The sequence below is a fragment of the Crocodylus siamensis genome, chromosome 1 (genome assembly GCF_052110815.1).
Source record: "Crocodylus siamensis isolate JL-2025a chromosome 1, ASM5211081v1, whole genome shotgun sequence".
Lineage (NCBI taxonomy): Eukaryota > Metazoa > Chordata > Crocodylia > Crocodylidae > Crocodylus > Crocodylus siamensis.
This window is the reverse complement of record NC_143395.1, coordinates 227,936,264-227,952,648: the sequence shown is the minus strand read 5'-3', so window position 1 is coordinate 227,952,648 and position 16,385 is coordinate 227,936,264.

Sequence of the window (16,385 nt, the reverse complement as noted above, 5' to 3'; positions counted from 1 at the left end):
TTCCCAGTACACATCATGCTAATAAAGCTATTTTATTAAAATATTAATAACCAGAAAGGAAGTTTGCAAAATGCTGTAAGAAAATCCTTCCTGCATAAATAGGATTATGCAGAATTTTTCAGCAAGGTTATTTAGGGTGGGGTTTTTTTTATTATTCTTTCTGTTGCTATGGAAGTTTAAAGCCAGGGATGTAAACAGACAAAGCAAATTCTTGGAGAAAGCTACTGTACTGCGCAATGGCAATCATTGCTTTTATGGGAAGTTCCCTTGCCCAGAGTAACACAATGAAATAGGAATGCAAACTGTGTATCACTTACATAGCAAATAAGCAAGTTATTTCTTGACAAAATGCATTAGAAAAGGGGAAGAGAGGGGAATTATTCTCCATTTTGTGTGATATGAAAAAATCGTAGAGACTGTTATTATTTTATGTGCTAGCAATAGACTTGTATATACAGAAAACAATGCATCTGGCTTTTACTATTTTTCAGTTTATTACTTATCTTTACAAAAATACTGAATTTATTGTTTGGCATAGCAGTTTGTGACAATACATTTTACCAAGGTTTTTTTTTCTGTACTATTCATGTAGAATGTTTGCTGTACAGGTTTGGCATGGTTCTGGTCCATGCAATTATTTTGATATTGTTTTTGCTCTGATAGGATTGTTAGAATTTCACTTAACAAGATTTTCTCAAGATGGCCACTCAACATTTTCAGTGCTAACATTGACTGAAATACTCATATGAATGTGTGCAAGACTTTCACTTCTGGGAATAAAGTTGTAAGTGAACTATTTCTTAGGTGCAACTTTGTGGAAGACAAGGTCACAAATATCACTGAAGAATATTCAGATTTTATCTACAAATATATTTCTGTAGCATAAGCACTTATTGTGACAAAGAGTCTATACTTCTTTAGCTCTTGATACTGGGAAGACTCAACATATATTTCATGAAGGATTCTGGCTGCAACAATGCTGCATCATTCTCTTTGTGACTTCTTTTGTATTATATATTCTTTTCACCCTCAGTTCTTTGACTACTAGAGAAGAGAATGTTCTCGTTCTCTTCAGCCTGAAGTATAAAACCCACATTGTTTCTCATCAATGGTAGCTAAACATATTAAAGAGGATAGAAGTAGTGTTGGAGTATTGCTATAGCTATGATGGTCCAGGAAATATGTGAGAAGCAAAGGCTCTTTTGGTGATATCTTTTATTGGACCATCTGTATAGTTGAGAGAGGTGTTAGACAACCTTTTGGCACAAAGTGCCCTTCTTCAGACATTTCTTGCTTCTCACATTTAGAATTGAAGAAAAGTGGAAGAAGAAAGATAAGAGAACAGATAATAAAAGAGGGCAGGCAGAGAGAGGGAGGAAGAGACAGACAGAGAGAGGAAAACAAATTATAATGACACAAGCTTAACCAAAGGGTAGTTCTAAATGCCAAAAGGAAAGTGTTAAAGAAAATTAGTTCACTAGCCTGGTAAAATATTGTTGTTACCTCTTTGGGACTCAGTGAGAAACTACATGATGACTGTTGTATTATAGCATAGATAGGACTCATCCCTGCCTGTGATCCCTTCAAGTAAGGGAATTACTACCGTTTTAGAATAAGTCATCTTCTACAGTACTATGTCCATTTGTAGGGGACTATAAATAATCAGTATAAATGCAGAAATACTTCAGCTAATGGTGGCATTTACATGCCCTCCATCCATCAGAGTGAGCTCTACTATGTCTTTAAAAATCTCTAGGAGGCAGGGGAGAGCTCTTAATTCCATCTTTAAAAGTGAGGAACTGGGAAAGAGGAGCATGAGGGAGATATCCTAACCCTATTGAAGTCAATGGGACTTGCCTTAGGACACCAAGGAAACCTGTGGTACAGAAGGAATGGAGGTCAGGTCTCTCTCTCACTTTTTACATGTTTCCTGTTTGTCTGTCTATGTAAAGATGTGGGTTTTTTTAATCCTGATGTAGTGGATGGATTAAGGAATAGTGTGCTATGGGATAATGACTTGATTTGAATGACTTGTGTATTTAGCAGGGCTGTATTCAATTTGGATTTGGATTCAACCTGATTCAGGGGACAGTGATTCGATTCATTGACTCGGATCACTGATTCAGCTGAATCTGAATCTGAAGATTCAATGCTGATTTGGAGAATAGGCAATTTGGCCATAGACACAGCTTTAAATGTTTTTTCTACATACCTTGAGGTACCAGGTATGTTTCATGAATGCTGAGATGGTGGGGTGGATGGAGCATCCCACAGGAGGGTGGCAGGGCCCCCCACATGCTTGGTGGTGGACCTGGAAGTGGACCAGAGTAATTCCAGTCCCCTTCTGGGTCTGCTGCCAAGTGCGTGGGGTATCTCCCCTCTTCCCTTCCCCCGCACCCCCACACCCCTCTGGCTTGGCGATTGGCCACATGGGGACCCTGGGTGTCCTCTCAGATCCAGAAGACATCAGTCACCGAGCTGGGGTATGGGAGGGGAGGGCCCCTGTGCACTCCATGGCAGACCTGGAAGTGGACCAGAATTGCTTCTGGTCCACTTCTGGGTCCGCTGCTGAGTGTGCAGGCGAACCCTCACCATGCTCCTGTAGGATGCTCTATCCACCACAGTGTTCACAAGCCACCTAGTACCTTGAGGTATGTAGAAAAACATTTAAAGCTGTGTCTATGTCTGAATCATTGAGTCTCTCCGAATCAATTTGGAGGGTTCTGATTCAATTTGGAGAGATTAAAGGGTCTCCTGATACAATTTGGATTCAGAGAGTTGGCCACTGAATCGGGCCAAATCTCCACCGAATTGAATTAGTGATCAAAGCTTTGCACAGCCCTAGTATTTAGACTTTAAAAAGCTTGCGCTGAGGTGAACAAAATATCTCTGCCTATGAAATGAGGGAATATCGTGCCATTTATAAATTAAAATAAGTATTCTTGGCCTCAACAGTGGAGACTTTAGACCAGAATCCCCAAGAGGTTTATACACTGTTTAGCAATCCAAGTCCTTTGTATTCAGTGAGGAATTGATGCCTACAATGTGACTCTGAACTGAATGGATGGGCATTTATTTTTTCTGGCAGTAGCAGCAGCAGTACACTGGCAGCTGAGCACTCAACAAGAGGGAAGAGAAAAACTTTCCATGCAGAGTCTGATTAACTGCATAATGGAGTGTGGATTTCAGATATGGGCAGCAGGAAAATGAAATTCAGTGCCCCAGAGGTGGAGCTACTCTTGCAGAAAGTTTAGTAACAAGTACTTCAGGTGACAGGGGACTGCTGTCTCCACTCTCCATGCCTATCTATTTTCTGGCTTCCCCACTGAGACTGCCAATTAGAGCCAGCTCTGATGGTGGCTTTTGACACCTGTGCTCACTGGGAAATGGACTAAGACTAGTATCTCATTGCATATAGACTTTGAAATAGCATCAGACAGTACTGACTTGCAGCCATTACCTGCTTGAGCTGGATTTTTGCCTACACAGAAGCAACAAGAAGGCCCCCAGTTTGAGATTACTATTCCCTAATGTTTGACAAACTTTCAAAAGATTTGTTTTAAACCGTTATTTGTCTGTACCAAGCTGGAATATGTGTGCCACAAATTACTTCCTGTGTTCTACTGGGGCTGCCTTCAACTTAGGGGGAGGCCTGGTGGAATTTACTCGGGGAGGGGAAATGTAAAAGCACAAAGCCCAAATAACACCCTGACTGCCATTAAGGTCAATGGAAGAGTAGGCTGCCTAAGTGTCCCTTGTACCTTGAAAAATGCTTCCCCCTGTCCTCAGAAAAGCAACATTTCATTTAGAAGTTAGCTTGAATTCTAGTGGCTAGAATTTGGCTCCTTGGTGGTGCTTTATTTTCTATTCCCTCTCCACTGCTAAGGTATACACAGCATCATATGTTTATGGCTGTTAGCTATATAGATTAGCCAATTCTATGGCCTACCCATAACAGTGAGAATTCAGAGCAGCTTATGTGCTAAGAGCAAGTCAGTAGGTTCCCTTTTTCCTCAGGCAAAAATGTAGTGATCCTCAGGTCTATTGCACACAATGACCCCCTAGGGCTGAAAGAAGTAGGGAAATACCTGTGATGGTACTGAAAGCTGCTCTGTGAGCTCTACATGCTGTTTTCTCTCAGGTACAAATTCTATTTTACTTATAAAGCAAATAAGTGGACTTAGGCCCTAATCATAATTCTGTTCCATCCTGCTCAAGTCCCTCAGAAAGAGGGCAGTGGATCCCTTTCCTCTCCCTCCTCACTGCTTTTTTGTGACTCAGTCTTAAGAATCAGCAGTGGTGTGTTACAAAAGTAGATGGATGTATTAATGGATTTTCAGGGACTCAAGCAGGGTGGGCTAGAATTTTGTCAAGGTACAAAAGTCCTCTTATGTTCAGTAGAAAAGAATCTGCCGGTGGCCTGAACCATCAGAAAAAAAAAAAGATATACATGTTTTGGTTTAAAGCCTTGCCCTATTGGCATTGATGGGAGTTTCCCACTGACTTTACCACATTAAATAATTCTCTCCTACTTATTTCCCAGGTCAAATGTCACCCAGCAGATGCAGCCATAAGATATTTTCAACTACAATGGACCTATGTATCCGAAAGGCCACCTGCCCCTTTGAACAGATATGGCATGGAGCCCAGGGTCCCCTATCTAAGGAGACAGGATGTCATGATGGCTCTGTGGGCTTTTGGAAGGCAGGGTAGGTATGTACCTTTATCACTCCTCAACCAGTCTGTTACTACTGTTATTAATTAACTTGCTGTCACAGGGGCACTTAGGTGCCCTGTTCCTATGAATGAATAAGGGCAGCAGCCAATCTCCAGGGGAGCCCAGGTGCCGGTTGCTGGGGCAACTGCACTGGTCAGGTGACCAGAAGGGGGCAGGGCTGGGCCTTTATAAACAGCCCAGGCTGAAGCCTAGTGGCAGTCCCCGTCTGGCAGCTTAAGAAGTAGTAGCTCTGCTGCAGAGCAGCCCGACCGCCCGAGAGGCTGCAGCATGGTATGGGGTGGAGAGAACCCTGACAGGGAGGCTTGGGGAGTGAGCCCTGGTGGCACAGCAATTATGTTATAGCTGGGAGGCTTAGTTTTGTGTTGCAGCCAGTTGGCTCATGGTTTTGTGTTCCTTGTTGGTTGTTGTTAACACCGGGGGACTGGGTGAGGCTATAGGGTTGCGAGGAAGCCTCAGAGGAGCTCCCCAGTAACGTGGGGGTTCCTGGTGCCCTGTTGGGGCGCAGCGTGCAGTGCCAGGTAAGGCACAGCTGTGTGGCGCCAGGGTGGTGCTGCGTGTGGGGTGTATTGACCCCAGCCTTGTATGGGCAATAGTTTGAGGAGCCCAAGCAGGCTGGAAGACCCCAGACGGTGGGTCAGGGGGCCAGGCACGGCTACGGCCACCTGAGCCCCAGCCGTGAGAAGCGTGGGAGGCAAGACCCAGGTGTGGGTGAGCGTGGGAAACGTGAGGCCCAGGCCTGAGTGTGGGTCACCGCGGGACGTATTGGAGGCAGGCCCTAACCGCTCACTGCCTGTAAGGGAGAAGCCCCGGAAGAGGGCAGGCCCAGTGAGAAGACCCGGAAAGGGAGCTGGGGGCCAGGTAAGGCTCAGACTGCCTGAGCCCAATTGAGAGAAGCCCCGGGAAAGGGGTGCGCACTGAGAGAAGCCCCAGGAAAGGGGCGCTCACTGGGAGGAAAAGATTGGGGGGATAATGTCTGGAAGATCTGCGAGGCTTGGGGCGTGCTAAAGGGGAGGTTAGAGGCACGCGTAGCCCATAAGACTGGGGTGTACCAGGTCACTCTGCACAGGGTAGGAGCCCGGACAATCCAAGCACTGTGTCCAAGGGGACAGAAAGGCAGCCTCCCATAGAAAATTATATAAGAACAAGACGTGGCGGGCAAGAAAGAGGGTGCTGGATTGCCTACTTAGCGCGCTAGAGAGATCACGGCGGCTCCTAGGCCCCACTCCGTGATACTTGCGCTGTTGCCTCCCTTCCCAGAAACTGGCATCCTTAAGAGGATGAAAAGGATTCCTTTCAGGTAAAGATCATATTACAGGCATTTAAAAAAACCCAAACAAACAGCACTTTACTTTAAACTTGGTGTGCCCGCAAGCCAATCCCAGCACACGCCCAGAAGAGGCATTGCATTAGTTGGACCCAGCTTGCCCAATGTCTGTATAGATTGGGTGCTTTAGTGGGGCATTTTTGGCACTTTTATCTAATAGCTGATTGAATAATAGTGTCAAAAAGCCCAGCTGAAATGCTTGCTCTCTACAGACGCTGCAGAGCTGCGTCAAAACTAATGCACTGCTTCTTCCAGTAAAGCGTGTCTTCTTTTTCTTTTTTAAAAATTTTATTTAACGTCTGTAAACAGCCATGGGGTTTAGCTGGATGAAGAAGCATCAATACATCTAGGGACAGCTCTGCTCCTAAATCATGGATAGACCAGACTGATTTTCTTTGATCCCTGGCTCATACAGATGCTATCCAAGACAACACTTTGAGCAGCCTGCAATTATTACTACATTTCTTCCAGGTTTAGAAACTCACCTACTTATTATATTTTTTTTCCCCTTTTTTTTGGCCTCACTTTTGTCCACTAAGGTAAATTATGTTATTCATCTATCTTTATTTAAACCTTCTAGAGATGTCTCTATTTTAGGTAGGCTTAATTAGCTAGATAAAGCAGGCTCGTTTGGGGGAGTGTCAAGCTGTTTTGGACCTAGAAATAACTGCATCTGGTGAAGAGAGTAGGATATATTGGTCAGTGTGCAGCAGAACAATGCTATTTGTTCAGCTGACAAGCAAACATAGTTTTAAGTATTGTCTTGACATTTTTTTTCTTGGCTTTGTGTATAAATTTTTAAATCACCTGCCTGTAACAAGCAAGCTAAAATAGTTAAGTGGTACCCACACTGGACCTACTTAGCCCTGGTGTGAGGTGAAATCAGTGCAAGTTGGTCTTCCTTATGCCAGGGATGAATTCAGTTTACTGTGTTTTTTTTATATGCTTATGTTACAGCAGTGTTTGTGGGCCCCACTCAGGAGCTGAGGCCACAATGTGCTAGGCCCTGGATATACAGAAGAGAAGAATTCTACTTTTTCATACATGGAATGAGTAGTGCTTGGATAATAAAAAAAACCACAAGATTTCTGCCTGCTCGTCCACTCATATGCCTCAAGTCAGACCTGGTGAGTTCTGGTTTCATGTAGGGAAATTAGGTGATATCCGCTGGAAGGTTTGTGAGCCTTCAAGAGGTTTTCCGTGTCTCTGTCAGAACCATGGAGCCCTGTCAGAGCACCAGTGTGGATATACTTACGCATGTTATCTGTAATTGATAAATAGTTATTTGATCCCATTTAGTGATTCCTTCACATTATGTATAATGTGAAGTGCAAAAGTCACAATTGCTTATAGGGGAAGAAAGTAACTCATTTGCCATGTCCATTCTGTCCCTGACCTCTCTGTTCAGATCACCAGCATGGAGCCAGTTTAGACCATGGCCATTAGGAAGTACAACCAACTCTACCAACCATTCTTGTGTAAATCACAAAACTGCAAACAGACAGTAACTTGCTCTGGATCTGAACTTCTAGCCTCGTCTGCATTTGAACTGGTGAGAGGAGGGAGAAACATCTTCTCTCAACATTAGATCAATCTTGCAAGCACCCTAAAAGTCACCATAGTATCCCTAAGCCTAGGGTGACCATATGTCCTGGATTGACTGGGACGGTCCTGGATTTTGGAGACTGGTCCCTGGTGAAAATTAAAATGAGTGTCCCAGGCATAGGGGGCAGAGGCAGAGTGTGAAATAGGAAGCCCCAGTTGTTACCTCAATTGTTAACACCTGCAAAGAAAAGAACAATGGGTCATTAATGGCCCATTGATTCCCTCCAGCCTGCAGCAGTGGAGGGTGGGGCAGGGGTGGGGACAGGGACAGGCAGCATCCCAGATTTCACATTGTCCTATATAGCCACCCTACTTAAGGCCCACACTGCACTAGAACTCTGCTTGGCTCACTGGAGAGCAGAAGGAAGCAGAGGCAATGCTATGCTACATTTAAGATTCCTTCATTTCCCAGAGCTGCCTACAGCAGATGAAGTTGAGACAGGGAGGGATTGATGCCACTTGGGGTTCCCTAACATGGGGAAAATCCCCTCCTGCCTGTTAAGTTTAGCTTTACAGCTCTTCTGCACCTCCCATGCTATACGAAGTGGGTACAAGCAAGCCATTGTCATTTGTAAGCATCTCTTTTGAATCTCATAGCATCACACTTTTGAGATTGCTCCCACTTACAAAACTGCAACATGAAGATTTTGCAAATAATTAATGTGCATTGTCTTTCCTCCTCTAATTTCTTCACCTCCTGTCCTTCTATTATGCTTTATCCACCCTGCAGGCAGCCAGCATCAAAGCACCTTGCTTTCAAGGGGACCTCTCCCTTTGAGACCTATTATCAATGCTATTTCAGATAAGTTGCTCTCAGTATGATAAATCTGGCAGGCTCCCTCTTGAAACCAAATATATCATTGCTGTAGCATTCTTGACCTCCAGTAGTCAATTTATTCCAACACCCAGCTATATTGAAAAATAATTCTAAAGGAACCTTTGATCTCAGAGTAAATGTAAACCTATGTGCTCTTTAGCAATTGTGCCAGCATAGAGAATCTCATAGCAATCTTACTTTAAAGGCACATTTTCCATATAGTCTAATATATCTATCATGATGTATGGAGGGATAAGGATTCTCTCGGTCTGAGTTTGGAATGGTTGTATTACGTATGACTTGCAAATCTATGAGTATGTTAGGTTGGACATCTTAAACTATCATTTATACTGCCATGCTTCACTTTGTTCTTTGTTTCTGACTTATTATAGGGAAAGATTAATTTTTAAAATTATGGGAGAGTTTCAGATTGGGGTGTAGGGGAAAACTAAACCAAGAAGATGTGTTGATGGATATTAGGAATTTTATCGCAGTTTGCAACATTCACTGATTATTTATCTCACCAATAAATACCATTTCTCATATTTTTAGGCTGTAAGGCCTGAAGGGAACATTCTGATCATCTAATCTGACCTGCACTATAACACAAGCCACTGGGCTTCTTTGAACTGCAGCATCTCTTTTTGAAAAATATCCTATCTTGATGTAAAAATTGCCAGTGAATCCATCAAGACCCATGGTAATTTTTTTTTCCAGTGGTTAATTACCAATATAATTTTTTTTTTAAATGCCTTATTTCTAGTCAAGATTTGTTTATGTTTAACTTCCATTTATTTCATCTTGTTATACCTTAATCCACTACACTGAATAACTCATTATCAAAGCTTTATTCCTTAAGTAAGTAACTACAATGTGACCAAGTCACCCCTTATCCTTCTCTTCAGCAGCCAGCTAGATTGAACAGCTTCTTTCACTATGATGCATATGTTATCCAGTCATATCATTGTTCCTGTGGCACTTCTTTAAGCCTTCAAGTCAATGTCCTTCTTAAACTGTAGGCACTATATTGTGATGCTATTCCAGCAGCGTTTCAACAATGAGAAATACAGATCTAACATCATTTTCTACTCTTGCATGATTTTCTGCTGTTTATGCATCCAAGAATCCTATTAAGCCTCTTGGCTCTGCTGGTGAATGGGAGGGGGTTTATGCTCAGCTAGTTCTACAACATAAACTCCAGGCCCTTCTCAAAACCCCTGACTCCCAAGATAGATTCCTTCATCTTCTGCAGCCCCCAATATGTCTCTGCAAAAAGAATTGGTGATGATCATTTAGTTTCTTTTCTTAGTCATTGATAAAAATATTAAATAGCATCTGCAGAGAACTGGTGCCTTTTGGGAAAATCATGGACAAACAGTCGGCTCTACAGATCAATTCAACTAGTCACCTTTTCAAAGCTATCTTAACATGCGCAAGATCTGTGCGCTTTATTTTTCCAGGTTCCCAAGAAGGTTCCTGAGAGCACACAAAGGCTTCTAAGGCAGTTGAAACACCTAAAACAGCAGAAAACTAACAAGTTTTGTGCAGATTTTCCTACCTTGGGTTGCAGCCAAACTGGTCTTAGAAAATGGGTCCTTAGAACCAGTCCCCAAATCCATGGGTGGTGTTGGTGGGTGACCTGAGATTCCAGCTGGGGTTCATCTTTGATCTGATGCCCATCTGGTTCAGCAGACTGGTTCAGCTAGGTCAGTTTTTATAGATACTTAAGTGAATGGCCAGCAAGCTTTACTTCAAATATAACGAAATTCCACAGGCTTAGAAAAACAGAAACCCATGGAAATCATGTGTCTTTTTGTAATCCCAGTGCACCTTATGAACAGTACATTGGAAATCAGCATTTAAATAACTTTTTAAACCCACTAGGAACCTCATTATCCAGGACATAGTTTTAACAGTCATACAAGCGGGAAAAATGTTGTGAGACGAATGTGTGACTTGTAGCTGGAAAAAAAAGCCTACCATCTAACTAACATGAAGATAAACATCCAGTTAACCAGTACATACCTTGACACATCAATGCATTTGCTAAAACTCAGTAAGACAAGGGTTTCAGGAGTGCAGCATGGAGGTAAGTATCCATCTTTTTGTACAAGAATTTATTTTGTAACTTGCCATGTATCATAACAAATACAACCCTTAAAACACACTTCAAGAGAAGCAAAACTGCATTTACTCAGGTTTATATACAAACATGGTGCAATTTTGCTGACTATAGTTTAAGTTACACACAATATTTTTCCTTATAATTCTGGGAAATTAATTCTAATTAATTTATTACCTTTCAAATTTATTAGCTTTCTGAGGCCAACTTATTGCAATGATACTGCAAGCCTGCTGGCAGTATCTGTATTTTTTATCTGATACTGCAGCCTCTGTATTTTTTATCTGCATTTTTTAAGTCATTGCTGTGTGGCACTTGCTAGTAAGGACAAAGAAACCATGAGGTACACCAGTCTGACAAATGTACATATTAATTAGCTAGCAGACCTAGTCTAGCAAACCCTCAGTAATGGAAATAATTTTCCTTACATGACAAATCCCATTGAACTATTCACATCAATAAAATTATTCCTAGTTATAAAGTGGCTATAAAGTTATAAAGAGCTAAGGCCCTTTGCTCTATTGACATTCCTTAGGAATAGAAGACTGACTTTTAATTGATACCTTTACTATAATTTTCTTCTGTTTTAAGATCCAGTTAGTAACTTCTGTATTCTTACTGGTGGCTCTAAAGTCAATGGAACTGCTTGTGAGTGGATCAGCAAAGTCAATAAATCCTTAATGCCAAGTTTCTAAGAAGCAAAACATATGAAGTTTAGCAATTAATTTTATTGGACCCAGCTTAAAACCAATAAAGCTATGAATATATGTTTCTGAGCCTATCTTCTGATGATATTGTACACTTTTCTTTGAGATCAAGCACTGTGAAGTCAGACCTAGAGTGGTAGCTTTGTGAAAAGTGTTCCACTGTTGATAGGGTTGTTTCTGTCCTTCATTAATTTTCTATGGGAGAGCATTGGAGAAGGGACCAAAGCAGCTCCAGCCCCAAAAGTCAGCACTGGCTCAGGGGGAGAGAAGAGGGAAGGGGAGAGGGAAATCCTAAGAGCCTTTGCTAAAGTCACTGCAGCGCATGGTCCAGTGTCCCTCCCCTGTCCTGGTTTCATCCGAGCCCTAGGACCCTGCCTTGGAGTGGCTTTAGGAAGGGCTCACAGGAAGTGCACGATTTTGGGGCTTGGACTGAACTGGGATAGGGGAGGAACATTGTTCCCCACCGACCTGGGCCCAGAATGTGGCACGTGCTGCTGATGCTCCATTCCCCCAGCAGCTTAGGAGCCCTGTTCCCCCTCCCCTCTGATCTGCCTGTGGCTCAGAGCTAGAGAGCTCAGGGGCAGGGTTGGGTATGTCTGTGTTTATTTGGTTTTTTTACCCCTTCCTCCTAGGCACTTACTAATTCTATATTTTTCATGTTTTTTTTACTGGCCATTTCTGTGGCTGTTTTTTCTTCCTGACAGAAATATTTTGGTTCATAGGGATCTCTTTGTGTCTCTAGCTTTGTGACCTCTGATGTTTCCTCATCTTGTTCTCTACTGATCAGAGCCATTGGTGATTAGATACTCAGCCGAGGTGTTTGTGCAGCCTTTGACACATTGAATCCCCTGCTGCCTGGATTTCAAAGAGGTAATCATTTCCATAGACCTGCCACTGATTCTTTGCTCAAGCTTTTGTCATTGACTCTTTTTACTGGTTCTCTTCTTAAACAGACTGATGTTTCTAGATCCTTCCAGTAGGGAAAGAAAAAACAATATATGCACAGAAATCACAATAATGTCATCTCTCTTTAGTATGTCTGATTTCTTCCAGGTTACTTTTACTTGAAGCAGTATAAGCCAACTTCTGCATGGGCTATGAGATAATTTTAAGCTGCAGAAGAGATGTGCCCCATGACTAGAAAAAGAGGGCATATGATAAAGCTGAAAGGTAGCCACTTTGAAACTAATACTTTTAAACTCATTGCACAATGGCCTGTGGAAATAATTGTAAAGGAGACATCACTGAGCAAAACAAGATTATTAGGATTCAAAAGTGGGATTATGTATTTCTGTGATCAACAAGAATATTCAGGGTTTTAAGCAGGTTTGGAGTGGTAAATGAATAGGTTGGGAGTGGGGAGTGAGTCTTCCTGCTTTTAGGACATCAGCTAAGCTCTAATTATTAGAGATAATTTTCTTTGGAGCTGTCATCCCATAGGTGTGTATCTTGTAATTTCCTCTGATGTATGTGGTCCTGATTGCTGTCAGAGAATGGATACCAGACTAGATAGACTCACTAGTCTGGGTCAGTCTGTAACTGTTGTACCCCTAAATACTAGTAACATTTAGTGTCACAAAATGTTAACGTTTTTTGTACACATTCATTTAATTCTGACATTTCCTTCTCCATGAATAATAAAAAATCAGCTAAGACTCGGAAACATATTAGTCCTACTTAGATTGTTTAAGTGGCCATACTTCCTCCAGAGAGTTAAAATTGTGCATCAAAAGTCCTAAAGGGTATGTGAAATCAATTGCAAACACACAGAAAATTGACTTTTAATAGTATAAAAGCAAAAAGTCCTATAACTCCTTCCAAAATCCCTTGATATTTCTTTGATGAATCCATCTGAGAAAAGAGCTGAAAATTGATTTCCAAAAGCATAATGTGCTTCCCCCCCTCCCATTTTTGCTTCAATAAATGATACATTTGAAATATTTCCTTTGGGTTTCACAGTAAATTGACAAAGTAATGATTTTGCACTCTTTTTATTTTTTTTTTTAATGTCTTATAGTAAAGTAACTTCTGGATTATCTCAAATGAAATGGAAACATAAATAGCAATAGTTTGCCAGATGTAGAAACCAATGTGGGAGATGTCAAATGGCAAACAAAAAATGCTGGATCTCTGTAATCATGAGATGCACAAGAGAGGAACTTCTGCTGCCTTGCTGGTGCATGGATGTTTAGGGTGGGCCACACAACTGACAGTGACTGGTTTATTATATGAATTTAACCCTTTTATGAATTGTTGAAGCCAGTCATGACTTTGCTCATTACTTGCAATCGTGTCTTCTACCATTTGTCTAAAACTGCAGCCTCTGGATTATCCATGAAATCAGCTGTATTTTTTTGACTGGCTATTTCTGGCACATGGTGATTTTTTTTTTTTTCCTTTTCCATAATGGAAAGAAATGCTTTTTAATCCTGCCACAGAGCTAAAGAAACCTGAGGAGGCTTAAGCAGACCATTTCAGTAGGTGAGACAACTCGTAATGAATGGAATATTACCAGCATGTTAGGAAGGAATATATAGTCAGTTTTTATACTGGTTATGAGTTGTCATTCTATATGAACTTATTTTTAAAAGTAATGTTCCAAGGCATAACAAAGTTATGTTGTATACAAGTGTGTATATGTTGTATACAAAGCATGTTACAAAATATAACAGCAAATGTATGCATGTGTGAAGGGTTATATAAGAGAGATAATTCTGGTTAAATACAGAGCCAATGTAAGAATGCACTTGGTGTCTGAACAGAGTAGCTTTGATCAATGGACTCACAGTGGGTGCGTATAAATTTTCATTAATGTGCTTTTGCTACTGCTTATTAAATTCAGTACCTCTAATGTGAGGTACTAACTAAATGCGCATTAGGCTGGCCTAACGTGTGGTAGTGAAAGCACATACTTTTTTTAGTGATGCTTAATGTGCAGTAGCCCAATTTTACTGTGGATTAGCGTATAAGCATGGTTTTTCCCGTGAAGTTCTAATGCACAGTAAAATACGCTACCACACATTAAAGTGCATGTGTAGACATGTTCACTGAGTATTAAGGTCTTTGCTGAACTCATCGTAAGTTGTAGTCTATGACTCATTTTGAGTGATTCCTCTCCCTCAGGAAAGTAGAATTGTAATACCAGTGAATAATGAACTGTGAATATTAAATAATATTTTCTCTTACCTGGGCATAAATGTCCTTGTTTGCGTTTAAAGAAGTATGTTTTATGGATAGTGGCATTTGGAAAAGCTCTCACTGAAGTGAAATCAGTGGTGTTCGTGGAAATTGGACAAAGATGTATAGAAGAATCACAAGATGGATTTCAGGAAAATTGTCACAGATAAATCTTGTCATTGTTTTGCCAGCTTTACTGAGGAACTGATCCTACCATGAATTTTGCTTAAGCAAGGACTGCAGGTCTATCCTAAATGGCTAGCAGGTAAGTGTCTTCGAATGTAGGCTTTCTTCCTTCACACAGGGAGATTGTATGTTTCATTACCTATATAATGCTAACGTGAGAATGGCTTTGGTCCCAACTCTGAGCACCAGATATGTTGCAGTGGTAAGGTCATGTAGAAGCTCCTTCCCTAGTGGCGAGAGCAACTCTAAATTATTCATAGTTTCAGTGAGTCAGCAGTCCTTGTGCTGGCATATTGGATAGGTGGGGCAGAAGGTTGGATGATAGGTGCATAGGGTCACAAACTACCAAATAGCTTCAACTTCTGTTATGAACTGCACACAAGAAACCATTTTCAGTGTGTAGTAACAACTTTATTGAATGCACTTATGTGTCATGCTAGAGGCACCCTTAGCTGCCAGGAGATGGTACTCTTTCAGTTCTCAACCCATTTAGACTCAAAGTAGTACTCCTCATTAAATGATTCAGAGAACCCCTTTTAGGTGCCACTTACCCATTAGAAGATGCCATCTCTTAGTTTTGATTTGTTTTTTTTGACCATAGAAAAATACCAAAGAAAATCTTCTGCTGCAAAGAACTCAGATCACTACAGGACAGCTGTTCTTAATATTATGAGTTCCTGTTTGAAATCCCCTGGTTTGTCTCATGAATCTTACTTGTACACTTACTGGTGCTAAAATTGCGTGACACCCCTAAAAGGATCTCAAGGTACCCTGGCTGAGAATCACTGATCTACATACATGCAAATACCTCCTTTTAATAGGGCTGTCTTATAACAACTGCTGTCCCCTAAAATGGCTCACCCCTTGCTCCTTGGTACCCCCTAATTTACAGTGGAAGAGTACTGCAAAGCTGAGTCTGGTGACTTGTGAAGGCTGAAGACAAACCAGCTGTGGGATTTTGACGTTTTGTTGCTCACCTTTCAACAGAAAACTCTTAGCTGTACATAGGGGTGGGAGGAAATGAATAACTGAGATGCCTAATGAATAGCATCTGGCCCCTGGTCTCTCTGTGCCACAGTTCTTCAGCTTCAGAGGAATAATCATGCTACCTTACTTCATACAGTGTGTTGTGTTGTTCATCCTTCATGGGCAAAGACAAGTGCATCCAGTGTGGGGAGGGAGGGACGAAGAGGGAAAAGAAAGGGGAAATAAAAAGGGAAGGAGAAAAGAGAAAAGGGGAAAGAAGGAAAAGGAGAGAAAAATGGGAAAGGGAAAATAATGAAGTGAGGTGTAGGCTAGGTCATGTGAGTACGTAGGTGACTTATAAGTCCAATCTTTGCTTTGAACAATCTGCTGCAGCAGGGGCAGGAGAGCGATGAGGACTGGATTCGGGAGGTTTTTTCCTGGCTGTGCATTGCTTCTGCCATGTATTGCTGTTCAAAGGCCAATGCTTCATTCTGGATTTGGGCCATGAGTAATTTGCTCCCATGACTCTGGGTCAATGCCGAAACTCTTTAGGGACACCTTTAGGGTATCCTTATATCGCTTCTTTGGTGCACCGTGAAAGCATACTCCATTTGACAGTTCACTGTAGAAGACTCTTTGGCAGGCAAGTGTCAGGCATTCCTGAGCATTGGCTGACCCATCTTAGCTGTGCCAGTTTCAGCAGGGTGTGAATACTGGGGAGAGTTGATCTTCATACAGTACAC